Source organism: Heloderma suspectum, chromosome 3, assembly GCF_057233095.1.
Source record: "Heloderma suspectum isolate Gila_16-S chromosome 3, 16-S_ref, whole genome shotgun sequence".
Taxonomy (NCBI): Eukaryota; Metazoa; Chordata; class Lepidosauria; order Squamata; family Helodermatidae; genus Heloderma; species Heloderma suspectum.
This window is the reverse complement of record NC_139460.1, coordinates 43,099,698-43,127,357: the sequence shown is the minus strand read 5'-3', so window position 1 is coordinate 43,127,357 and position 27,660 is coordinate 43,099,698. Positions and strand designations below refer to the sequence as shown.

Genomic DNA, 27,660 nt, shown 5'->3' with positions numbered 1-27,660 from the left:
TCCTCTTCTCTTCGCTTCCCCCCCACCTCCCCCAACCAGGCTGCCACCGTGGCCCACTTTCCACGACCTCCCACTGCTGTGAGTAATCCAGGGCAGTCAGTTGGCGTCTCTCCGGCTCTTGGTGCACAGGATGCAAGAGGCAGATAAAGAGACAGAGATTCGTATTGCTAAGCTAAATAGCACCTGTGGGGCTACAGATGGGGAAGGCACACACAACTGCTTCTGACAGGTAAACGTGGCAAAGGTGACAAGGGAGTAGGGAGGAGGAGGAGGAGCGTACGCTGAGCTTGCATCTGTTTACATTGGGAACAGGCTGATTCTCAGACACCAATGAAAGCACTACAGAGAGAGGCATGCAAAGAGCAGATGAAAAAGAAAAAGTGACTGCTCTTGACAAGCTCTGCATTCTAACCAAGGCTTCTGCCACCACCATCACGTATTATTTTGTCTTTGCAAGCTTTATCATAAATAAAAATTCACAACAGTTCCTGCCCACAGGCTTACGTTCATTTACACTCCACAATTTATTAAAACCCTGTAACAGTGCAAGCACAAAAACATTATTTTTGCTTTTAAATTATTAAATTAAGATGATACATGTATAAAAACTGTGCAAACATAGACTACTAAAGATATACACCAATGCACAGACAACACATTCCTAAACAGACTGACATGATCACTCTAAGAACCAGTTCACACATTCAACAGATCAAGTGGTTAAGCTTCCTCTGCAATGCTCTTGCCTCAAGGTGAAGTGGGGGTGGAAGCTGGTCGGTGTCACATGTCTGAATGTTTCCCATCTTAAAAAGCCCTGCATATACAAAATTAGCATTTCAGAGAACTGCTAGGCTGAAGCCATCTCCATGATAGCCCAGGGTTTTGTTTTGGTATATGTAGAAAGTCCCCTCACTCCTATGGAAAAGCAAACAGACTGTAGAGCAGAACGGGTTTCTGCTTTACCACTTCAGTGATAAAGTCCAGACAATCCTCAGTTCCCTTAAAGTATCTTCAATTTTGAAAAGCTTGTCAAATTAAATATCCAGATTAGGATAGTGAAGTAATCCATCTCTCTCTTTTAGCCTTATTTGTAGTATATAGCTGGGCCCACCTGACTGAGGGATCTGAAGTTTGCTGCTCTTCAGGCTCCTTGATGTATTTCACCTGCACCTGTGGTAGGCTGTGGTATTTGTGTAACTTGATTTGTATTGGGTTGGGGTGTGCATGGTCTTGACTTGCACAAGGGTGTGAGTTTGGTGGCCCTTTGAAGCCTTCCAATGCCATTACTTCATATGTTTTCATTATCTATTAAGGGAGCAATCCTATGGCCGCGGGCTCCGAGGTTGGTTCCCGGAGAATGGACCTTCCCTGCCTTCCACATTGCCTCGCAGACAGTGCAGAACAGCCCCGTGTTCCGCGTTCGCAAGAGCAGTGCAGAGCAGCCAAAACGGGGCATGCCAGGTGGCACTCCGGGGCGGGGAAGGCGGAAATGCTGGTACGACACATCCTATGTGCCGTTCAGCATCCTCCCCCGCTCCGCCATTCCATGGCTAGACAGCCAAAATCAGCTGTCTAGCCACAAATGCAGGGCAGGAGACGCATGGAGGGAACAATCCCCTTCTCCTGCCCTGCATTGGATAGGCAGTCACCTCCAAGTTCGGAGGCAGCCACCTATCTCCATAGGATTGCGCCCTAAGAGAGTATTGGCTAAGGTAAGCTTTACACACCCATTTTTGGTAATCTTTTCTCCCCCTGTGGTGCTCTCTTCACCCAGCAAAGTGGGTTTTCCAGAAAATTTTGAAATAAAAAACATTCCAATGCAAATTAGATTAATAAAATTAGATTAATTTGCATAGGGTCATTTGCATGGGAAAATGTTCAGTTTGTATCAAAAAAATTTCCAATCCATATTAGGATCATTTGCATAGAAACATTTTCAGTTTGCCTCAGAAAATATTCTGATGCCCTAGAGATCCCCTTTCACATGTTTATTTTACTTGTATTTAGTAAACAAAACTTTTAAAAGTACCCCATGTTATTTTTTTGTCCCAATACACCACAAGTATTTGACCTGAAATATTTGCGGGGGAAATAAAAGCATATTAAATGAGATTTAAACATTAGATTATGCAGAATTTGTTATTGGAATACTTGTAAAAATTTAAACACAATAGCATGTACTTCCCTTACATGGTTTAAATTTAAGAAAAAAACAAAACAAAGGTCCTGAAAACCGTTGACACACTAATTAATTTTAGGAACCCAAAGAAATGCGCATGATATGCTGACAACCACTCATCTATTTCAACAGAGTTCAACTCTCTTCCACTAACATTGTTGAGGCAGCTTCAATTTTTCTGTCTTTATTAGTTCGATTTCACTCAATTTTCCATGGAAAAATAAAGCACTGGGAAATTTTCCATTTTGGAAAACTTTCCACAGGAAATTTGCCACCCCACATCACTGTTTTCACTAGATATGCATGTACAAAGCCAAATTTAGGAAAGGACAGATCTGTCAATCTCAGACTTGCCAAAATTATTGTATTTTTAAGGTCAACTCATAATATCCTGTTTCTGCACAAGATTATGATTTTGTTTTATATTAAATCCATTCAGAAATTCGTATCATTTTTATGCACATTTTTTGTAATGCATACATTAATATATGCATTTTGGTGCACATTTTTAAATGTATGTATTATTTTCAAGTACTTTACATTGCTGAAATGCTGTTTTGTGTACAATTTTCTCAAATATACACATTTTGTGTGCACATTTCCCTGATATTTGCATTTTTCCTAAGATACGTTGCATCGGAAAGCTTGAAAAAAATGTGGATTTTGGAACACAACTCTGTCTCGGCTCACCAAAATGCTTGAGAAGTGTGAATTGGGTAAAGCCGTAAAAAAGAACCCTGATGGAGCAAATTTCTCACTCATCCTAAGCCAGATTTCATCTCCTTTAAAACACTACAATTCTGGTTTACAGTGCCGATGAAAAAGCATCACTGTTTGCTATTCTTTAGCTGTGCATTTTATTTGTGTGTGTGTAAGGCGAGTGGAGAGAGACAGATTGCCCTCTTTGCATATACCTCTTTGAGTGGTGTGGACTGTTCTGAATCTAATAGCAGAATTCCCACTGATAGAACCTCAGATATCCGAGTCTCCTAATTATCCAGCCAGGGTGTGCTCCCCAGCTATTTGCATATGTGTGACTGCATGGCCGACAGGGTTTTCAAAATAGGAACAGCCAAACTTCATTCATTCCAATTTAGAATGGGTTTAGAAATGCCAGATTATTTATCTGGACATCTAAACTAAATTGGAATGTTTTCAATATCTAAAATCAGTCCCTGATACTTGTGGGTATTCCTAGGCCCTTAGTATTAGTACATATCAGTAGTATAAATCAGTGTACTCTGAGGTCTTGTAGCTTTTCAAAAGTAGCAACCTGCATAATATAGATCCAGATTTCTCACACACACACCCCACATCACTTTATGCAGACCCCAGAGAAGCCCTCGACCCCTCTGTGCATGTGCTCAGAAGCTCTCATAATCACTGGAACAATAACCTCCATGCTGGGCCCAAAATAACCCTGAATGAATCATATGTCTTTGGTAGCATTCGGGACCCTTGTGGAGCCTGTGGCATTGAACAGGCCCTCCTCTCTAGCCTCTGCAGATGACTCACAGGTAGGGATGGCAGAGAATTCCGCCACCGACTCCAAAATCCGGCCCCCTGGAGTCCATGGCAGAATGGACCACTCCCCTCCACCACCCCATGAAATGCTCCCCGGATGGACCCTACCTTCCGCTGGCCGGTCCGGTCCGTCCGCTGCCATCCGCTGCTCCGGTCTGCAGCCGCAAATGGCGTCTGGCATAGTGGACGCCATTTGCGTCCCTGCTTTAGCCGTGATAGACTATTATGTAGCCTATCACGGCTAAAGCAGGGATGCAAATGGCGCCATGGACACCATTTGCATCCCTGCTCTTTGCCATGATAGGTTACATAAATATTAAATCCGCTATGCCGGACGCCATTTGCAGCTGCAGACCAGCAGCGGACGGAAGTCTGGCTGCGGACAGGCCCGGCTGGCAGCTCCGCGGACTTGCCACAGAGTGGAGCTGGCCGGGGAGGATTCTGGGGGGAGGGAGGGATTGCCTTCCCCCCCCCCCTGCGGACATGCCGGACCAGACCAGTGAGTGGATTTCGTACACTCCTACTCACTGGGGGCTGCTGGATTTACACTGCATAGGCCATAATGTTTGCAGAAGCTCCTAAGCCCTGGTATCTAGACACCTCTGCGATGGTCCAACAAAGCTTCCAAGCACTGGGTGATGGCCACACATGGTCAAACAACAGATTCCTGTAAGTGCTTCCTCTCCAAATGCTCCCATTGGTTCAACTTGACCAGACACCAAAATCTGCAGCCTAATTAAGGATTTCCTGGAATCTGACCACTGCCTGATGCTTGATTCCCACTGACCTTCAATGGCTGCTGGGGTGAAGTTTACAAATACAGACAGATGGGCACTTGATCGCTTTCTCATGCATATACAAATGGCATGTGAAGATGACATCCCACATACTTTGTCTTCTTATGAAGCTTTCTTTTCTATGTTCTGTGGCAAAATAGACACGAGTGTTTGTCCCATGAATGTAGTTGTGCTCTACACAACGGATACCCATGCAGAAAAGCCATCACGTTTGAAGCAGCCCTTAAAGGACCAGCAATAATCAATTAACCCTCAACAGCAGCAGACTAGGTCATAGCCTGCTAGGAAATTCTCCTGCATAAGACTTACAGAAGTGAATGAGAATCCCAGGAGAAATTCCCAGTGGAGTTGTACCTACGGCAAGTGAAACTGTCCACATGAAGCAGCCACCTTCCCAACAACAGACCTGAATTATTCTGGGCACTCCACTTCTGACATTCAGTCCTGGAAACATTCCAGCTTGCTACATGCACATCCAAAAGCCTACTCACTTACATGAGTACCAGGGGAGCAATCTTGTAATGAATAATGGGGTTATCTGCTAACTGCTTGAATGGAATTATTTTTTTCTTTTTCTTCTTTTTTGCTGAGGTTCTCTGCAATGGTTTACATTCTGGCCTTGAAGTCTCAGGGAGCAACGTTAATAATAAATGTTGCAATTCCCTTTCTCCTTTGTGTAGGAGAAATGTCTGGCAGATCATTGCTTTGGCTGGGAAACATTTTTTCAGAGGCTGCAGAAATCTGCTATTCCTGGTGCTGTCTTTAAAGCGTGGTTGTGCCCGTACACACATATACCATAATAATACAGTGTTGATACTGAATCATTCTTCAATGCCCTCCTTACAGATTTTCAAAAAGATGGCCTGCTCATCCCACAAAATGGTCTTGTCAACTGTACTGGGATACACAGGTAACAAAGTATTAATAAAAATAGCAATAAAATAAAATAGCAAAAATTATTCTTGACATACTCTGGCCACTTGAGTGCTTAAGTGCAATGGTCAGCAACTCTTCTGAAATGACTTTAGGTAAGGATGAGTTGACAGCAGACATCCAGGGGAATGGCATTCCATAAATGTGGAGCAGTTAGCAGGAACACTTCTACTTGCTCCCAATGTTTGGAATGCATGTTTCCCCACAAGACTCCCGCCAGGGATATGTAAGTCCCATAAGAGCAAACAATGATCTAAATCTAAAGCCAGATGAAAGTAAGGGAAGCAGGGAAAACAGTCCTAGAGATTAGCAGAATAGCTCTGCATCAGGAGAAGGGAACCTTTTATCTGTTGGGGGTGCATTCTGCCAGGGGTTATCTGTTGGGGGCCAAGGCCAGCAGTGGGTGGTACCAGAGTCATAAGTGGGTAAAACTACCCCTTCTCTCTCTCTGCCATCTCCTTTCTCTCTCTTTCCCTCTTCCTCCTCACTCAGCAGGCTATCAGGGAAGACACAGACTGCTCTTCCCAGAAATCTCAACTGATTGCTTGCAGAGGGATTTTCAAATTAGGCCAAAGGCTACAGGGTTGCCCACCCCTAAATAGATTCAAATGTCTAGTCAAGTTTCTCAGACTAACAAGCGCAGGAGGAACAGGAAATGATACAGGGGGACAGATTATTGGAGCTAGGGATGGAACAATCAATCTATTTGTGGTCTGTGTCAGTTTCGCATCTTTTCCATCTTAAATCTGTTTTGTCCCGTTTCGTTTCTGCATCAGGCTGTGAATCTAAAAAACAAACTGCAAAAATTCAAACTGCAAAAATTCACATTGTGTAAGAAAAAATATTACACAATTTCCCCTACTCTATGCATTTTTCTACACAATCTTTGAGATGAGAAATGCACCACAAAATTCAGGGAAGTATAGCGTCCCATCAATAACTGTGTTCCAAGCCACATATTAGAACTGGAGTGTGAATTAGGATGGTTCACTTAAAATGTGGACCAAATAAGTATCTGCCCCAACCCTAATGGGAGCCTATGAGTAAGGATGGGTGAACCATCCTGTGCCTGCCCTGCCGCTCTGCCCTACCGGACCCCCACCACTTACCCACCTCTGTTCAGCTCCCTGGTTGAGCCCGGTGAGCAGCTGTCCACAGGTGCCCGGTGAGCAGCTGCCCAACTCCTCAGCGAGCCGCCATTTTGAGTACAACTGGCAGCTCACTGTTTTACATAAAAGGCATTTTACGTAAATGGTGGCTGTAAAGTGGTGATTTATGAAAGACTACAGGCATGCATGGTCTATTATGCAAAATGGTGGCTTGCTGAGGAGTCGGGTGGCCGCAGACTGCTTGCCGGACACCCACAGACTGCCCACCGGCTCAACCAGGGAGCTGAACGTGGCAGGTAAGTGGCAGCAGTCTGCAGATGGGAGTCTGGGAGGCCAAGTGGGGGGAGTATGCCAAACTCCACCCCCTTTCAGACTCCCACAACATCCCTATCTATGAGTCATCTGACTTTCTGCATCTGCTGTCATCTCCAGGATTCCAGATATGGCTTCTGACTAAAGACCCTACAGCTCCTTCCTCTCATGAAGCAGCAGAAACAGCCAGAGCCCTGGGGAAAAGACTAAACACTCCTGTTGTTTTGGTTGGAGCCTTGAGAACTGCACCAGCATGGGAGAGTGGAACATGGTGAGTCCTGCTTTCAGGAAATTGAAAACATCTGGTTTCAAGAGTGGCTGGATATATATCTGCAGCCACCCCAGGCCCTCCAGAAGGAGCAGAAACATCCAGAGTACAGGGGAAGAGACTAAACACCACCTCCACCCTGGTCTCTGTTGAAGCCTTGAGAACTGCACCAGCATGAGAGAGGAGAACATGGGAGAGATCAGGTGCTGCAAGCTGTAGGAAATCTGGTTGCTATTTCCTGCACCTGGTATTTCTGGGGTAGCTGTTTACGGGTTGTTAATACCTCGAGGCTTCAGAAAGGTTTGGCTTATTTGGCTCTGGCTTACACTTTACTGATAAATAATAACTGGTACTGTGTTGTAATGGTTGATATTTATTTTGTAATTAATTTGAAATGTTATACTTTTAGTATTGGGGAAATTAATTGTTTGGGTTCTTCATTATTGTAATGATGTATTATCGTAATAGATTTATTGGTATGCTTTCTTCTTTGTGTGTTGTTAGCCACTTCGGGCACATTGTGTGGAAAAGTGGCATACAAATTAGATGATGATGATGGACTATTCCTGAAACACAAGGCAGGAAACTGATACCTTTTCATCAGGATCTAGTTTTCAAGACTTGCTATGCCTAAGAATACCATGTTCAGGTGGAGGTTCACAACAATCTTGAAGATCACGTTGGGATATGGAAGAAGGAGATGGTATTGGAAGTATATACAGTCAGAGCCAGAAATATTGGAACAAGGATAACTGTTTTGGCAGTTGGACTCTGTACACCACCACAATGAAGTGGAAAGGAAACACACCCAGATGGGAGCAAAGTCAGGACTTCCAGCTGTAATTCAAGGGGTTGGACAAAAGTGGGGCACTAACCATTCAGGAAGTACAGCCAGTGGCATACACACACACCCATCATTGGTGGCTCATAAGTAATGGAACGAATGGCTGACAAGCAGCTGCATGGCCAGGTGTGGCCTGTTTCCTGGGTACCCCATGACCAATCAAGCAGGTAAAAGGCCTGGAGGTGGTTCTGAGTGTTACATTTGCATTTGGTAGCTGTTCACTGGAACTCCCAACATGAGGTCCAAAGAGGTGTCCATGCAAGTGAAGGAGGCCATCATTAGGCTGAGGAAACAAAATAAACCCATCAGAGAGAGAGCAAAAACATTGGGAGTGGCCAACACAACAGTTGGCAACATCCTGAAAAAGAAGGAATTAACTGGCAAGCTCAGCAACAGCAAAAGGCCTGGAAGACCACAGAAGACAACTAAAGTGGATGACCGCAGAATTCTGCTCATGGTGAAGAGGAACCCTTCCACAACATCTAGCCAGGTCAACAACACTTTTGAGGAGGTAGGCATGTCATTGTCAACATCTACAGTCCAGAGACGGCTTTGTGAATGTAAATACAGAGGCTTCACAACAAGGAGCAAACCACTGGTAACGCTCAAGAACCGAAAGGCCAGATTAGCCTTTGCCAGCAAACACCCCAGAAAGCCTGCCCAGTTCTGGAATAAGATTCTTTGGACTGATGAAACCAAGATTAACTTGTACCAGAATGATGGGAAGAGAAAAGTATGGAGAAGGAAAGGAACAGCTCATGATCCAAAGCATACCACATCATCTGCCAAACATGGTGGAGGCAGTGTTATGGCATGGGCATGTATGGCTGCCAATGGAACCGGGTCACTGGTGTTTATTGATGACCTGACTGCTGCTAAAAGCAGCAGGATGAATTCTGAGGTGTATAGGACTATACTTTCTGCTCAGATTCAGCCGAATGCTGCCAAACTGATAGGACACCGCTTCATATTGCAGATGGATAATGACCCAAAACATATAGCAAAAGCTACCCAAGAGTTTCTCAAGGCAAAGAAGTGGATGTTCTTCAATGACCAAGTCAGTCACCTGATCTCAACCCAACAGAGCATGCTTTTCACTTACAGAAGACAAGACTGAAGGCAGAAAGACCCACAAACAAGCAGCAGCTGAAGGCAGCTGCAGTGAAGGCCCGGCAAAGCATCTCGAGGGAGGAAACTCAGCATTTGGTCATGTCCATGAGTTCCAGCCCCTTCATGGATCACTGCCTTGTTGTGGCGAAGGGGCTTGCGTAACTCAGTGAAGCCATAAGCTATGCCGTGCAGGGCCACCCGAGACGGACAGGTTATGGCAGAGTTTTGACAAAATGTGGTCCACTGGAGAAGGAAATCGCAACCCACTCCAGTATTCTTGCCAAGAAAACCCCATGGAACGTATCACAAGGCTAAAAGAGATGACGCCGGAAGATGAGCCCCTCAGGTCGGAAGGTGTCCAATATGCTACTGGGGAAGAGCAGAGGGTATTTCCAAGTAGCGCCAGAAAGAGTGAAGCGGCTGGGCCAAACCCGAAAGGACACTCAGCTGTGGATGTGTCTGGCGGTGAAAAGAAAATCCGATGCTGTAAAGAACAATACTGTTTAGGAACCTGGAATGTCAGATCAATGAATCAAGGTAAGCTGGAGGTGGTCAAACATGAGATGGCAAGATTGAACATCGACATCTTGGGAATCAGCGAACTAAAATGGACAGGCATGGGCGAATTTAATTCAGGTGACCATCATATCTACTATTGTGGGCAAGAATCCCTTAGAAGAAATGGAGTAGCACTCATAGTCAACAAAAGGGTGGGAAAAGCAGTACTGGGGTACAATCTTAAAAATGATAGAATGATCTCAGTATGAATCCAAGGCAATTCAACATCACAGTAATTCAAGTCTATGCCCCAACCACTGAGGCCGAAGAATCTGAGGTTGATTGGTTCTATGAAGACCTACAACACCTTCTAGAACTAACACCAAAAAAAGATGTCCTCTTCATCATAGGGGATTGGAATGCTAAAGTAAGAAGTCAAGAAATCACCGGGATAACAGGCAGGCATGGCCTTGGTGTACAAAATGAAGCAGGACAAAAGCTAATAGAGTTTTGCCAAGAGAACACGCTGATCATAGCAAACACTCTTTTCCAACAGCACAAGAGGCGACTCTACACATGGACGTCACCAGATGGTCAATATCGAAATCAGATTGATTATGTCCTTTGCAGCCAAAGATGGTGAAGCTCCATACAGTCAGTCAAAACAAGACCTGGAGCTGACTGTGGCTCAGATCATGAGCTGCTTCTTGCAAAATTTCGGCTTAAATTGAAGAACGTCGGGAAAACCACTAAACCGTTCAGGTATGACCTAAATCATATCCCTGATGAATATACAGTGGAGGTGAGGAATAGATTTCAGGGATTAGACCTGATAGACAGAGTGCCTGAGGAACTATGGACGGAGGTCCGTAACATTGTTCAGGAGGCAGCAACGAAATCCATCCCAAAGAAAAAGAAATGCAAGAAAGCCAAGTGGCTGTCTGAGGAGGCTTTACAAGTAGCTGAGGAAAGAAGGGAAGCGAAAAGCAAGGGAGAAAGGGGAAGATATACCCAACTGAATGCAGAGTTCCAGAGAATAGCAAGGAGAGACAAGAAGGCCTTCTTAAATGAACAATGCAAAGAAATCGAGGAAAACAACAGAATGGGAAAGACTAGAGATCTCTTCAAGAAAATTGGAGATCTCAAGGGAACGTTTTGTGCAAAGACGGGCATGATAAAGGACAAAGAAGGCAGGGACCTAACAGAAGCAGATGAGATTAAGAAGAGGTGGCAAGAATACACAGAAGAACTATACAGGAAAGATCTGAATGTCCCTGATAGCCATGATAGTGCGGTCACTGAACTTGAGCCGGACATCCTAGAGAGTGAAGTCAAGTGGGCCTTAGGAAGCATTAGTAACAACAAAGCTAGCGGAGATGACAGTATTCCAGCCGAGCTATTTAAAATCCTAAAAGATGATGCTGTTAAAGTGCTGCATTCAATATGCCAACAAATCTGGAACACTCAACAGTGGCCACAAGACTGGAAAAGGTCAGTTTACATTCCAATTCCAAAGAAGGGCAACGCCAAAGAGTGTTCAAACTACCGCACAATTGCGCTCATTTCACATGCCAGCAAGGTGATGCTCAAAATCCTACAAGCTAGGCTTCAGCAGTATGCGAACCGAGAACTACCGGAAGTACAAGCTGGGTTTCGAAGAGGCAGAGGAACTAGAGATCAGATCGCCAACATTCGCTGCATCATGGAGAAAGCAAGAGAATTCCAGAAAAACGTCTATTTCTGCTTCATTGACTACGCTAAAGCCTTTGATTGTGTGGATCACAACAAACTGTGGCAAATTCTGAAAGTGATGGGAGTACCAGACCACCTTACCTGTCTCCTGAGAAACCTGTACGAGGGTCAAGAAGCAACAGTCAGAACCAGACATGGAACAACCGATTGGTTCAAAATTGGGAAAGGAGTACGACAAGGCTGCATATTGTCACCCTGCTTATTTAACTTATATGCAGAGTACATCATGAGAAATGCCGGGTTGGATGAATCAGAGGTCGGAATTAAGATTGCTGGGAGAATTATCAACAACCTCCGATATGCAGACGATACCACCCTAATGGCAGAAAGCAAAGAGGATCTCAAGAGCCTCTTGTTGAGGGTGAAAGAGGAGAGTGCAAAAGCTGGTTTGAAACTCAACATTAAAAAAACGAAGATCATGGCATCTGGCCCCATCACTTCCTGGCATATAGAAGGGGAAGAAATGGAAACAGTGACAGATTTTACTTTCTTGGGCTCCAAGATCACCGCAGACGGTGACTGTAGCCATGAAATTAAAAGACGCTTGCTCCTTGGGAGGAAAGCTATGGCAAACCTAGACAGCATAGTAAGAAGCAGAGACATCACCTTGCCGACAAAGGTCCGTCTAATCAAAGCTATGGTTTTCCCAGTAGTAATGTATGGCTGTGAGAGCTGGACTATCAGGAAGGCTGAGCGCCGAAGAATTGATGCTTTCGAACTGTGGTGCTGGAGAAGACTCTTATGAGTGCCCTGGACTGCAAGGAGGTCAAATCAGTCCATCCTAAAGGAAATCAACCCTGAGTGCTCATTGGAAGGACAGATAATGAAGCTGAAGCTCCAATATTTTGGCCACCTAATGCGAAGAGAAAACTCCCTGGAAAAGACCCTGATGCTGGGAAAGACTGAAGGCAAAAGGAGAAGGGGACAGCAGAGGATGAGATGGCTAGATAGCATCACGGATGCAATGAATATGAACTTGAGCACGCTCCGGGAGAGAGCGCAGGACAGGAAGGCCTGGCGTGCTATGGTCCATGGGGTCACGAAGAGTCGGACACGACTGAACGACTGAACAACAACAACAACAATGAGTTCCAGACTTCAGGCAGTCATTGACTGCAAAGGATTTTCATCCAGGTATTGAAGGCGATCCTTAAATTTGAAATGATGTTGGTTTGTTCCATTACTTATGAGCCACCAGTGATGGGAGTTTGTGTATGCCACTGGCTGTACTTCCTGAATGGTTAGTGCCCCACTTTTGTCAAACCCCTCGAATTACAGCTGAAAGTCCTGACTTTGCTCCCATCTGGGTGTGTTTCCTTTCAACTTCAATGTGGTGGTGTACAGAGGCCAACTGCCAAAACAGTTATCCTTGTTCCAATATTTCTGGCCCTGACTGTACAGCCTAACCTCTTTAGGGCCTTATATGTCATGGCTGTCACATGGAATTGTGGAATATATATTTTTAAAAATTTGTACACAGCAAACTAGGTCGTGGTTCAGATCCTTTAAAAATATCCATGCAGGAGGGTCCTTGTGGAAGTAGTTGAACACAGGAAGCAATATCTGACCCAGTCTGCCCATACTGACAGGCACCATTCTTCAAGAGTGATTTATGTGAGCATGGTGGCCCAGTTACTAATAGGATGCAGCACTTGCCAACATGGTTGAACCAGGTGAAACATTAGTTCCGCCACATGGCAATGGCCACACTCTATATGGAAGTGTTTTATAGAGTGTCTGAATCAGGCTTAGATGTCAGTGAGAGGAGATCTAAACTAGCCTTCTCCTTGACTTGCTAGCTTTATATCTTCCATACCCCTATGGAGGAGTAATTCAAACATGCAGTCCCTCCCACCCTGACCCCATTTGAAGACTGAAGAAGTAACATCCAGGAACAATGTTAACATGTGAACAATTTTACCAGGAGTGAGAGTATAAGAAACTGGCAATGGGCAGCAGGAGTGCACGGCTTTTTTTGCACCCAACCACCACATCTGGTGTTGGATCTGGGGCCAAGAGCCACATACACAGACACACACACTCCCCCCACATACAAACACCCACTCTTCATCCCTATAAATACACACACACACACACACACACACACACCCCTCCATGGTCTCCCACACACTTCCCCATGCATGCACACACATCCACACATGCCCACACAATCTCAGCATACACATCTCCCTGCCTGCTGAGAACTAGGGATTGCTGGGGACTGGGAGAGGTGTTTCTCCACCACAATCTCAGAGGCAGGGTCCAAGATTTCCTAGATTTCCAACGTCAGCCGTGATAGGCTACGTAAATCGTTACGTAGCCTATCACGGGTGACTTTGAAAAAAAAAAAAGTGTGTACGCAAACGGCGGCGCCCATGGGCGCCGCCATTTACGTTCCTTATTTGGGTCCAGGTAGTCTACGTAAAGATTTACGCCATTTGCGTACGCACTTTTTTTTTTTTCAAAGTCACCCGTGATAGGCTACGTAACGATTTACGTAGCCTATCACAGCTGACTTTGGAAATGTAGCCGTGATAGGCTACGTAAATCGTTACGTAGCCTATCACGTGTGTGTGTGGTTGTTTTTTTTACATTTACTTTTTTATTTCGCAGCCGGGCGAGGCGGGGCGGGGCGCCTCCCCCCCCCCGGCCTGAACTTCGGGGGGAGAACTGAAGCACCTCCCCCCACCGCGAAGCAAGCTGCGGGACCATGTAAGGGACTTTCGTCCATCCCTACATAAATGGGTAGTGATTTTACCACTTAAACAATTCTTCTCATAGCTGTTGACAGATGGCAGGCCACCAGCTTGGAGGAAGGAAAGAAGCCATTTGCGTGGCTGCCTTTACCGTGATAGACTATGTAAACACTTACGTAGCCTATCATGGCAAAGAGCAGGGGCGCAAATGGCGTAGTGGCTGCCATTTGCATCCCTGCTCTTTGCCATGATAGGTTACGTAAATACTTACGTAGCCTATCACAGTTGACTGCAAGCACGCAAATGGCAGCCGCTACAACAGCCGCCATTTGTGGCCGCAGCATCCCAGCTGCGGCCAGAACTCCAGCTCCGTGGAGCCACCATGGAGCGGAGCTGGTCCGGGGAGAATTCCGGGAGGAGGGATGGCATGCCTCCCCCCCCCACGATGCCCCAGAACAGACAGGTGAGTAGGAGTCGTACATCCCTAAGTGTGGGTTAGCGTGTTGTGTGAACCCAGCCAATGAGTGGTATAGGTGGAGTGGGGGGCATTATCACTGCCACCCCACAGTGACAATAATAATGGGCCTGTTCAGACGTCACACTAAGCCATGGTGGTTTGGGAATTTCTGGTAACCACGGTGGCTTAGCGTATTGTGTGTGGGGAGAAAAGCCCATTCTGTGTAGTTACTAAGCCACTCCAGGTAACCACCCCCTGCAAAAAGGTTAAAGGGCCTGGGGTTGCTTACCATTACATGTGGTGGGCTCCCCAGTGGCTTAAACAGGCTCAGGAGGACTCCCGGGCCGCAAGCATACAGTTTGCCAGATAGAGCGCCTGCTACTGTGGGTGATGCTCTAGGCGCCGTGGATTTTTTCCAAGGTCGCATGGCCATTCTGGCTGATGGAGCAGCCGCCGATAGCCCATTTGTGCTGTGGAGGCCATTGGGGTGCCCACAAACCACTAAGGTAGCCTCATCCAGTAACTATGGGTGGGGTGTAGTGGAACCACATGGCACCATTTGGTTCCTGGTCATCTGAAGGGCCCACATGTAATGGTTCTGCTACTCCCCCCCCCCCGTAGTTTTTTAACCACTTTAGGCATGGCAGAGAATTCTGCCACGGATCTCGGTGAGGCCAAATGCTGGCCCATTCGGCCCCCCGAAATCTGTGGCGGAACGAAGCCCCCGGGCCCCCCCCCCACCCCGTGAAATGGGCCCGGAACAGAGCCTACCTTTGTCGGCCGTTCCGGTGCTCCTCAAATGTCAGCTGCATCTGCAGCCGCCATTCGCGTCTTTCGAATGGCCGTGATAGGCTACATAAATACTTACGTAGCCTATCACGGCTAACGCAGGGACGCCATTTGTGTCCCTGCAGAGGCTGTGATAGGCTACGTAAATATTTACGTAGCCTATCACGGCAAAAAAAGGGAACGCAAATGGCAGCGGCTATGGAGGCCGCCATTTGCATTCCCTTTTTCACTGTGATAGGCTACATAAAAATTTACATAGCCTATCATAGCTAAAAAACAGAATGCAAATGGCAGCCGCCGTAGCCGCCATTTGCGTTCCTTTTTTTTTTTTACCATGATAGGCTATGTAAATAATTACGTAGCCTATCGCGGCTAAAGCAGGAACACAAATGGCATAGGGGATGCCATTTGCGTCCCTGCTTTAGCCATGATAGGCTACGTAAATATTTACGTTACACATCAAGGGCCAGCGTAGGGATGCAAATGGCGTCCCTGACAGGACGCCATTTGCGTCCGCAGCAGCCTGGCAGCAGCTGAAGGTCCCGCTGCAGGTTGGCCCGGCCGGCGGCTCCGTGGCCTGACTGCGGAGCAGAGCCAGTCGGGCAGGATTCCAGGGGGGGGAGGAACGGATCGCCTCCCCCCCCCATCGAGGATTCCGGGGGGAGGAACGGATCGCCTCCCCCCACCTGCAGAACCCGGCGGAGCAAGGTAAGCAGGGTTTTGTACACCCCTAACCACTTTCCTTCCGTGTACATATGAATAGGCCCAATGGGAATCCTCTTCCCCCAAATGCCCACCTGTGAAATTTCACTGGCATGGAAGTGGTAAATAATAATGAGAAATTGAAAAACAAAATGACAATGCGGACTAGGCATAGCAGTCAAATAAAACACATAAAGAGCAATTTGATAACTTAAGGTACACTTCTATGCATGTTTAGATAGGAAAAAACCCTCAACTCCCAGCACACCCCTGCCAGCCATGCCTTGTAGGCTTTTTTTCTGTCTAAACATTCTGTCTAAACCTTAAGTAATCATAGAATCATAGAATAGTAGGGTTGGAAGGGGCCTACAAGGCCATCGAGTCCAACCCCCTGCTCAATGCAGGAATCCAAGTCAGAGCATCCCTGACAGATGGCTGTCCAGCCTCGTCTTGTACGCCTCCAGTGTGGGAGAGCCCACCACCTCCCTAGGTCATTGGTTCCGTTGTCGTATTGCTCTAACAGTCAGGATGTTTTTCCTGATGTTCAGCCGGAATCTGGCTTCCTGTAACTTGAGCCCATTATTCCGTGTCCTGCACTCTGGGATGATTGAGAAGAGAGCCTGGCCTTCCTGTCTGAGACAACCTTTCAAGTATTTGAAGAGCGCTATCATATCTCCCCTCAGTCTTCTCTTATCAAGGCTAAACATGCCCAGTTCTTTCAGCCTCTCCTCACAGGGCTTTGTTTCCAGTCCCCTGATCATCTTTGTTGCCCTCCTCTGAACCCTCTCCAGTTTGTCTCCATCCTTCTTAAAGTGTGGTGCCCAGAACTGGACACAGTACTCCAGATGAGGCCTAACCAGTGCTGAGTAGAGGGGAACTAGTACTTCCTGGGATTTGGAAGCTATGCTTCTATTAATGCAACCCAAAAGAGCATTGGCCTTTTTTGCAGCCACATCACATTGTTGGCTCATATTCAGCTTGTGATCGACAACAGTTCCAAGATCCTTTTCGCTTGTAGTGTTGTTGAGCCATGTATCTCCAATCTTGTAATTGTGTATTTGGTTTCTTTTTCCTAGGTGCAGAACTTGGCATTTATCCTTATTAAATGTCATTCTGTTGTTTTCTGCCCAGCCTATCAGGATCACTTTGAATTGTGTTTCTGTCTTATATATACAGAATTTCGTTTCTGTAATGTGACATCACACCACAAGTCAGCTCAGGAGGGAACCAAGGCAAGTAATTTTTGCTTGCATTTTAACATTTTAGAATTCTAATATATAAAAAAGTTTTAAAATGTTACTTTTAAACTGAATTAACTGCTTGGTTTGCTGTTTGAAGAGTTGTTGTTGTTTAATTTGTTTTTAATGTGTAATTGTATGAGTTTTTTATATATATATATATATATATATATATAATGGATTCATTTGTTTTTGATGCTGTGTATACCACCCTGGGATCCTGTGGATGAAGGGTAGTTTATACATTTTAAAAATAAATAAAAATAATTAATTAATGGAAACCCTTTTAGGATAATTACATATGAAAATTAACTTTTGACAGAGTCTAAAGTTAGTTTTCATCAGCAGGAAAAACAGGTCAATTGATTCATAACTTGAATCCAATTTGCAAACTAAAAGTAGCTAATGTTTCCAAAACAGTAAAGAACTGAGCAATGCCAGGATATCTGGATGAGCAATACAGACTCTACAGCCATTGTTTAGAAAGGATGGAGAGTGAGGAACATACCAATGTGTGGTCACTGTGGAGTCCGCTGCTGACTGGTTTGAAGCACAGAGAAAAGCTGAAGAATTTTTTTGGATGGGCCATGGCAGTTTCTGTGACAACACAACAACTATGCTCAAGAATTACCGGGTAAGGACTTGACTTGACTTCCTGGGCATCTGAGACTATTTAAAGTGAGGGCACATCCAGATCTTAATTCTTCTGCCTTGGAACCAGCATCATTTCCTTTCCTTTCCTTTCCTTTCTATCCTACCCTTCATCCAATCCCCTCCAGAACAGGTTGAGCACCAGTTAGCTGGGCAGATGAACCACCCAGTAACAGTGCCTCAGTCATGTCTGGATTGAGTCTCAGTTTATTGGCCCTCATCTCCATTACTACACCTAGGCACTGGTTCAGAATACCCACTGCCTCACCTAGATTTGATGAAAAGGAGAGAGATATTGGTGACACCTCAGTCAATATCTCTAGATAACCTCCTCCAGCAGTTTCATGCTGAACAGCATGAGGATACAAATGAGCCCCGTCAAACCCCACAGCATAACTGCCCAGGGACAGGGCAATAATCCTCTAGCACCACCTTCTGGAATTGGCCATTCAAGCAGGGGAGGAAAAATTCTCCTACAGTTTCTCACAGATAGGGCTCATTATTGGCAGGGGTTGTAGCACAGGCGCTTCCTTGTTTCCTAAGGGTTTTTGGTTTATTGCACTGCTTCTGTATGTGGCAACAGCATCAATTGTGTGGAGGCTTCCACTTTTTTGAGGCAGAATTTTTAATTTTTTGTGGCATTTTTTAGCTTACCTAATCACTGTGAAGTGGCCGAGAGTTCTGTGTGTGTTTTCTCTCTCTACTGCACATCTTTCTATTGCTCTGCAGCCTCCCAGGCCACCTGCACTTCCTGAACTGAAAAAGGCCCCATGGGAGGTTTTGCCTCATGATGTCTTCCTCATGATGGCTTTAACTGAAGTGCAGGAAGCCGAGGAGGCTACAGGCTGCCACAGAGATTACTGTACAATGACAGACAGGACACTTGCACACACTCCACAGCCACCTCATAAGCAAGGTAAGCACAAGAACTCCAAACCCAACCCATGAGAATTTCTCTGAAATTTCTCCTCCTTGGGATTTCTCTTCAAAAGCAAATTCTTTTCTATCAAATTGAATGAAAATGGTTGAAAAAATGTGGGAGAAATTTTTGGCACAGCACTAAGCAGAACCACTGCAGTGCAATACCTCCAACTTCCAGCCCAGATAGCCTATCCAGAAGGATACCATGGACGCTGGTATCGAAAACCATTGAGAGGTCCGGGAGAATCAACAGAGTCGCTTTCCTGCTGTCCCTCTCCCAGCAAAGATCCCACAGGATGACCAAGGCAGCTTCTGATCCAAAACCAGGCCTGAAGCCTGATTGAAATGGATCGATAGTTGACCAGCAACTACCTGCTCGAGCACCTTGCCCAGGAAGGGGATATTAGCAGCCAGCCTATAGTTGTTAACATTTTCTGAGGCCAGGTTAGGCTTTTTCAGGAGTGGCCTAATAACTGCCTCCTTTAAAGTGGCTGGCACAACTCCCTCTTTCAAGGAGGAGTTGACTACCCCCTGGACCCAGCCAGACATCTTCCCACTATTAGATGCAATAAGCCATTATGGGAAAGGGTGAAGCACACAGCTGGTTGACCTGACTTGGCCAAGCACCTTGTCTACATCCTCGGGCCTCAACAAGTGAGACTCATCCAATAAAACTGAACCAGACAGTACTCTAGACACCTCTACTAGTGGAAGTCCACTAATGCAGGTATTGCCTAACTGAGGATAAGGGGTAGTATTCTTATGTGCACCACTGCGCACCAGGGGGAACAGCCGCTTGAACAACAGGGATTTAGTGCTTCATAAAGCAAAGCGAAACAAGCAAAAACCTTTCCAGAACATGGCAGCTCAGAATAGCTCACAGATGGGAGTTCCGCTGACTTGTCCCAGTTTGGAAACAAGCATTTCTACTTGTTTGGGGGCTTGCTTTATGAAGCACTAAATCCCCACGGTGCAAGCGGACACTCCTGCTGGTGCAAAACATCAGCAGGAGTAGAGAATACTACTGCCTTTAGTATTTAATAGGCATGATGCTACCACTAAATTCAATGGTATCTAGTCTAAATTCTTAGAGCCTTAGAATTCTGATCCCCACCCCCATTCTTAGCTATCTTTTTGTTTGCCTCACTGTTTCTTACCCCCTCTCACCCCCCCCTTCCATATTTTTCTCCTCTTCTGTATTTGCTGGATTTCAGTCATGGGAGGGGATGTCAAGGGAGAGTATGCACTGTTGTAAGGCAGGGATGGGGAATCTCTTTCAGCTTGGGGGCTGAATTCAACTTTGGAGAAGCTCCAAAGTTGAATTCCAGTGGTGGGCAGGACCGAAGACAAAGGGGCCAGCTCTTAGTGCCAATAAGTAGGCCTTAAGGCATGTCAACCTTTTTAAATGGGGAAAAATTGCACAAAAGCCAGGCAGTCACCAAATGATCGGTGGTTGGGGGAAAGGGATGAGGCCAGGGGGGCAGGGCGTGGCCTTCTGGGGAACCTCAGAGGGCCAGATCTGGACCACAGGAGGGTGGGATTAGGACTCGTGGAGCGCCAGATTTGACCTCCGGGCCTGAGGTTCCCCACCCCAACTGTAAGGCTTGTTTTGTAGTATAGTATTAACAAAATGCTTCATTAAACTTTAAATTTAAAAAAAAAGGCCATTTGATGCTTTATCTAGAGACACATGCATTTGTCAAGATAAAGAAAACTTCAGATTTTCAGCTTACCATAAACCCCATATGTCATCTACCAATTCAGGACCACTGGGACCTGCAACTAGGGATGTTGGAGAAATCCACCACGGACTCCAGTGAGGCCGGATTCTTTGGAATCCGCACCCCCCTGGAGTCGTGGCGGAATGGCCTCCCCACCACCACCACCCCGAAATCCCCCCCCCCCGGACTACCTGGAAGCGGATGCAGCGGCGGCGGCTGTGGTATTTAAGTAGTATCGCTCCGCAATAGGCTAAGTATTTACGTAGCCTATCATGGCAAAAGGCAGCCAAACAAATGGCGTAGCAGCCACCATTTGCATCCCTGCCTTTTGCTGTGATAGGCTACTTAGCCTATTGTGGAGCGGGGCTGGCCGGGGAGGATTCCGGGGGGGGGGATGGAGCACCTCCCCCCCCCACTGCGGATGGCCCCAGCGGAACCAGGTAAGTGTTTCGTACACCCCTACCTGCAACCCATCTTCCCTCCTCAAAAAAGTGCTCCTGTTCAGGGCTCCAGACAAACACTGCTTCCAAGCAGGACATTCCAGTCTTCTCCTCCTCCCCCATGTTCCTTTTCTAAGTGTCACTCTGTATTCCACAGCTACTGAGCCTCCTCAGTCCTCACTGGGGTGTTGGGAGAGGGTTTTCCCTTAGGTTCTTAAAAAATGTTTTTGAACTTATGCAAACCTTGGGGTTCCCTTAAGAAGCATGGTGATGGCCCCGTTTTGTTGCTCAGTGGCCTCATTTTGACTACAATCCTGTTGACACTCATAGAATAGTAGGGTTGGAAGGGGCCTATAAGACCATCGAGTCCAACCCCCTGCTTAATGCAGGAATCGAAGTCAAAGCATCCATGACAGATGGCTGTCCAGCTTCAGCTTGAATGCATCCAGTGTGGGAGAGCCCACCACCTCCCTGGGTAATTGGTTCCATTGTCGTATTGCTTTAACAGTCAAGAGGTTTTTCCTGATGTTCAGATGGAATCTGGATTCCTGTAACTTGAGCCCATTATTCTGTGTCCTGCACTCTGGGATGATCGAGAAGAGAGCCTGCCCTTCCTCTCTGTGACAACCTTTCAAGGACTTGAAGAGCACTATCACATCTCCCCTCAGTCTTCTCTTCTCAAGGCTAAACATGCCCAGTTCTTTCAGTCTCTCCTCATAGGGCTTTGTTTCCAGTCCCCTGATCATTTCCCTTGCCTTCCTCTGAACCCTCTCCAGTTTGTCTGCATCCTTCTTAAAGTGTGGCTCCCAGAACTGGACACAGTACTCAAGATGAGGCCTAACCAGTGCTGAATAGAGGAGAACTAGTACTTCATGGGATTTGGAAGCTATACTTCTATTAATGCAGCCCCAAATAGCATTTGCCTTTTTTGCAGCCACATCACACTGTTGGCTGATATTCAGCTTGTGATCTACAACAATTCCAGAATCCTTCCCGCTTGTAGTATTTTTGAGCCAAGTATCCCCCATCTTGTAACTGTGCATTTGGTTTCTTTTTCCTAGATGCACTCATACCTGAGTTGGCTATTAGAAAGAGAAATAGTAAAGGCATTTTTTTAAATTAGGGTATCTGAGTTTCTGGGCACAAATACCATTCCGTGTCCCACACAAGCCCAATTAAAATTAGTGAGAGCTGCCCACGTATCAATACCAGAATGGGTTGGTGGCAATAGCATTTGTTACACCAGATACCTTAAGGATCCCGTTTTGTTTGTTTTATATTGATTCAATAAAGCAGGAAAAGGACTTTGCTACCATTAGCTTCTATACAACTGGGGGGGGGGGAGGATGACACAAAATAAGCTCTGTTATCCTTACATATCATTGTACATGGTTACATGCCATGTGGCACTCTAAATAAGCAGACATATGCGACAATTACTGCTCAGAGCCACTCAAGCCTGAGAGGTTCCTAGGCATCGGCAATTGCTCTACCAACAAATGTATTGGCAGACACATCCATTACCCACAAATCTGCACTGCTTCCACCTGACCCCCTTCTTCTGTAGCTGATAGCCTATGTCTGAGCTAGGCAGAAATAAAACAGAGTAACGGCCTGATGATCAAAGCCCCATTGACCTACGCTGCTGCTGCTCTGGGCTCAGCTGCTGCTCTTTGTGAGCAATGATAAGATGCCTCAACAACCTTCTCCCACAACAGAAAGGAGTCTGCTGTTGCTGGGAGGAAGGTTGGCAACCACTTTCAGAGATAACTGGAAGCGTGTCTACCTTCTTCTCCAAGCCAAGCTGCCATCAACACAGCAGAGGAGGAATTCAGAGCTTAAGACGATAAGATTAGTAGGCCTAAAATAATTGTTTCCACCAGTTAGGTTTCTGTGAGTTTCTCTTACTCATTTGAAGAGTTACCTTGACTCAAGCGTTTTGTGTTAATGGAACAAATGTTTCTTTAATTGCAATACAATGAAGACAGATATTGGTGAATCCTTTCACAACACTAACAAGAGGCCCTAGGGGTTGTTCTGACACTTTTATGAGCCCCTGGCTCTTATTATCAACTATGTATGCATACAAAGTCGATTATTAGCATGCTTTGGCCTTAGCCACACAGCATCTGTAATTTGCAGCAGGCTTCATGTTTCCAGGAGGTCTACATATCTGCACAGCTGTCATCATACCCCCAGTTACAGAATGTGGCCTCTGACACAGAATCATGTGTTTGCTAGTTTGAACTCCGTGATGGAACACCTGGAAGGGACCAGTTTTGAGCATGGAATTGGCAGACAGCAAAAGAATGAAGCGCTCGTTTCCCTTACTGTTTCTCTGCTCAAATACCACCCCCACCCAAAGCTGCAAATCAGGGGTGGGAAATCTGCGGCCTTCCAGAAGTCACTGGACCCCAGCTCTCCTCAGCCCTAGCCAGCATGGCCAATAGACAGTGATGATGGATACTGGAAGTCCAACAACAACTGGAGTGCCACACGTTCCCTTCCCCTGCTGTAAATAAACAGTATGCATTTATTTATGGGAATCTATTGCATGTATTTGAGCATAATGAGTGGTGTGCCCTTGAGAAACTGAGCTCTTCTTTTAAAAAGCAGCAGCAGCAGCTTCTACTCCTGGTTGTTGAAAAGAAAACCCTGACAGTGTATTGCCAGTTAAAAATAAATAGATGCGGAGGAACTACAAGGGGTCTTCGGGGCAGGGGTCTAAGTTCCTGCAATCAGAGAGATGCAGTTCAGGTTGTAAGGCTACACTCCTATGTACAATTATTTCTGAGTAAACATGCATAGGATTGGTCTGTACACCCCTTCCTCTTTCTATGAAAACTTACTTGCCTTCTCCTGCAATGTTCTGTGTCCTCACTGTAGTTCAGGGGTAGGGAATCTGTGGCCCTCCAGATATTGTTGAACTCCAGTGAGCCCCAGCCAGCATGGCGAACAGTCAGGGATGATAGGACTTGTATACCATCATCTGAAGGGCTACAGCTTCCCCAATCCTACCTTAGTCCTTAATTGAAGTTGATTGTGTAAAAACAAATAGAAATGTCTGCATGAAAAATATGAAAACAAGCAAAGTGGGCAAATTAAGTAAAGTTATGTAAATTTGCCCAGTTGGCTAATTTACTCAAAGTGCAGAATTTGGATTTTCTGGTTGCAGGAATTGCCAGTTCACTTGCCTTGCTTTTCTTCTCATGCATTCTCCCCAACACATCCTAGGCTATATTGCATTTTAGAGGATGATATTAAAGTTGTTTTATACTATTACTGAGGCTATAAATATAAAAGAAAGTACACGGATAGGACTATAAATAGCATCTAGAATGACATTAGCTTGCATACAGCTAATCAATCCCCATCAGTCTCTGGGGCATGCATTAATCTCTTCTTCTTGGTATAGCATTGCACAATTAGGTACATTATGGGAGGCTTAATGCTTTCCTCTGATGCATCTGACACTGGCCAAGTCTAGAGACTGCTAATTTCTGAACGGCTAGACTTTGAGGTCCCTGCACTTTCATTTGGCTGCTGAGGCATTTTGTAACACTTGCACTGGTAAGGCTCAATGACTCTTCGCATGTTTTGATGAATCAAGAATGCCAAACAGCATGAACAACCAATTCCTAAATATTTAGTAGATGCTCTCGCTACCTCTTGTGTTTACTGAGAGAATTCACCCACAATGTTTCCAAGCCCAAGGTTTTGACATAAAAACTCTTACACAGCTTGGGACCACAATACCTGATAGAGTGCCTCTCCCAGCATGAACCAACCCACCCATACACTATGTTCAGTAACTAAGACCCTTCTCCAGGTGCCTCCTCAGAGGGAGGCTCAGAGAGTAGCAACAAGGGAGGTGGCCTTCTCGGTGGTGGCCCCTCAAATTGTGGAATGATTTTGACGAGGCCCGCCTGGCACCAACATTGTTATCTTTTCAGTGCCAGGTTAAAATTGCCCTCTTCTCTCAGGGATTTGGCAGCCTATAATTAGGGATGGCGGAGAATTTCTCCACGAATCTCCGGGAGGCCGAATGCCAATGCATTCGGCCCCCCGAAATTGGTGGTGAAATTCTCCACCGCCCCCCCCCCCAGGATGGGACTTACCTCATGTGAATGTCCCTCTCGGCGGCGGGTCCCAGCAGCGGTTCGGCGGCGGCAGCGGCCAGTCTTCTGACCGGCTGCCGCCGCTGCCATTGCAAAATAAAAAAGTAAAAAACAACAACAACACACCCGTGATAGGCTACGTAACGATTTACGTAGCCTATCACGGCTAGATTTCCAAAGTCAGCCGTGATAGGCTACGTAAATCGTCACGTAGCCTATCACGGGTGTGTGTTGTTGTTTTTTTACTTTCCTTTTTTTTTTCGCGGCCGGGTAGACGGGGCGCTCCTCCCCGGCCTGAATTTCGGCGGCGAGGGGTGGGGCTCCTCCCGCCCGGCCTGAATTTCAGCCGGGCAAGGCGGGGCGCCTCCCCCCCTCACCTGAACTTCGGGGGGAGAACCGAAGCGCCTCCCCCCACCGCGAAGCAAGCTGCGGGACCAGGTAAGTCCCTTTCGTCCATCCCTACCTATAATGAGTTTTTAATGAGGCCCAGGTGCTGTCTGTTTATGTGTTTTTATGTAAAGGGTTTTGCACTTTGTATAATGTATTTTCGTCATTTTTAATCTTTGTGAACCACCCAGAGAGCTTCGACTTATGGGACAGCATAGAAATATAATGAATGAATGAACAGTTCAGGTCATGTATCCTTCGCCCAGGGGTAGGCAACATGGAGCCCACAGGCATCAATGCGCTCCTGGACACCTTTCTTGGCACCAGCCAAGATGCCCTACCTCTCTCACTTTAAAAAAAAAATAACACATTTTCTTACCAGCAGCTGGGATCGTTTCAAAGCAAAGCGAGAGCCTCTGCCTTGCATCCAGTCTTTTGGGCAGCTTATTTGTCCTTTTGCCATGCCTCCTATGGCACTGGTTTTGTGATGGTTCCCCAGGACAGTTTCTCAAATTGCCAAATGTGCCCATGGGCCCAAAATGGCTGCCTACCTCTGCTAGCCTAATATGGCTATAAATGGTCTGCTTATGCAAATAGGCTAAATCAGATAATAAGAAGTTAACAAGAAGCACTCTTATCTAGATACACCACATCAGAAGAGCCGCGCAATATCATCCACAGCAGAAGTAGCTGCACTGAAGTTTGAACTTTCCACTCAACATCCCAAGTTCCCATGCACCTTTTACAGTATTCGGTAGTGAACAATCAGGGACAATCTTTCTAAGAATTTAAGGATTTATTAAAAATGAAGTTTCCAATGTCATTTATATGACAAACTTTTACCACTAATTGATTCATTTCCTCACTCAATGAGAACTTGTCCAGGAACAAATTACCATTACCCTATTTCTTCCACAGGGCTTGCCAGATATGGTGAAGTTACCTGTAACCTCAACATGCAAATTGGTTCTCTTGGAGGGAAGGAGACAGACCTAAATCCCTTAGGGCCAATTCAATCATTATGCTTTGCCACTGAGTGTACTCTCGACAGTCAGCTACAACCATCACAGCTCCCTGAGAAATGTACCTCTATGATGCACATGTTTGGCATATTTACAATTGACATTTTTAGGTGTATGCTTAAAATCGTATTTTCAATGCGAAATGTGTGTAGGGACCCTAGGAACTTCCCAAGCTGGGATTTTGATCCAGGTTGCCTAACCTGTGGACTGCATTGGCCACGTGGACATTAAAAGCATCGCCCTGAATGAGCACAACTGCATCCTACCTGTTCAGCCCAAACCTGCCCCATAAGAAAGACTAGAACGCATGCAAAACCCAAGTGAAATCAGCAACAGGAGCACAAAGGGCAGAAACCTAATTAAAGTACCTCACAGGGATCTGCTGCAAACAGTAGCAATGCTGCTACTGCTACTACTTACTCTCCCCTCAGCCCCCAATTTCTCTGTTCAAATTCATTCAGCAGAGCCAAGTCAGCAAAGATGCACTGTGTTGCGGATCGGTGCCAAGTTCAGTCAGCAGCAGTGGCAGCGGCAACATGCATTCCCTTGCTGACACAGCAATGCAGACCCTCTGGGGAGATGAGAGAGCTACGGGTATCTCTGCAGAAGGCTGCATCTGCTCACTCCCAGACTCGAGGGTCCAAAGTAGAAGCAGGGGAATTGAAACAGGTCAGGGAGACTCTGCCAAGGGGCTTGTTCCTATTTTCTGTTTGCCGAGCCATAAAAAATACATTATTGGCCCAGCAGCGTCGTAAATGATTTATGGTCAGAAGCGTAAATTTCCTTCTCTTCCCTGAAAAAGGTAATGTGGTGATAAACTGCCTAATAAAGAAAAGTACTCAAGGCGTAAACATGATCAATAATAGATCAAGACAGATGGGGAGAGGGCCCCAAGAGGCATACAGAAACTTGGCCCTTGGGGACTGGGTGAGCAGATACAGGGTAGGCTGGAATTGTCTAAACTGTGTGTGTGTTGAAAAATCAAGGTGACAGAATGGCAGTGGGACAGATGGGTGAAGAAACAGTTTCAGCACCGCTACATAATGCCCTGTTACCACCTTTTTTTCTCCTGACAGGCTCCTCATCCTCACATGGCAGGCAGGTATGTCATGGTCTTCTCTGTGCTGGGTATAGCTTCACATATTGAATTTGACAGAGGCAGCACACTGAGAACATATTATTATTTCTTACA

At 46.0% G+C, this 27,660-nt stretch overlaps 1 protein-coding gene and 1 long non-coding RNA gene across 3 annotated transcripts in view; one reads left to right on the top strand and one right to left on the bottom strand.

The window, feature by feature from the left end:
- Positions 1–27,660, bottom strand: part of IGSF11 (immunoglobulin superfamily member 11) — a 292,196-nt gene that overhangs the window by 22,672 nt on the left and 241,864 nt on the right. The window lies entirely within an intron of this gene.
- LOC146349609 (uncharacterized) lies at positions 79–27,316 on the top strand. Its single transcript, XR_014789032.1, has 8 exons — positions 79–229; positions 1,083–1,175; positions 5,347–5,410; positions 6,975–7,125; positions 13,940–14,038; positions 17,147–17,202; positions 17,629–17,842; positions 26,365–27,316. It is a non-coding gene; the product is annotated as an uncharacterized LOC146349609 (long non-coding RNA).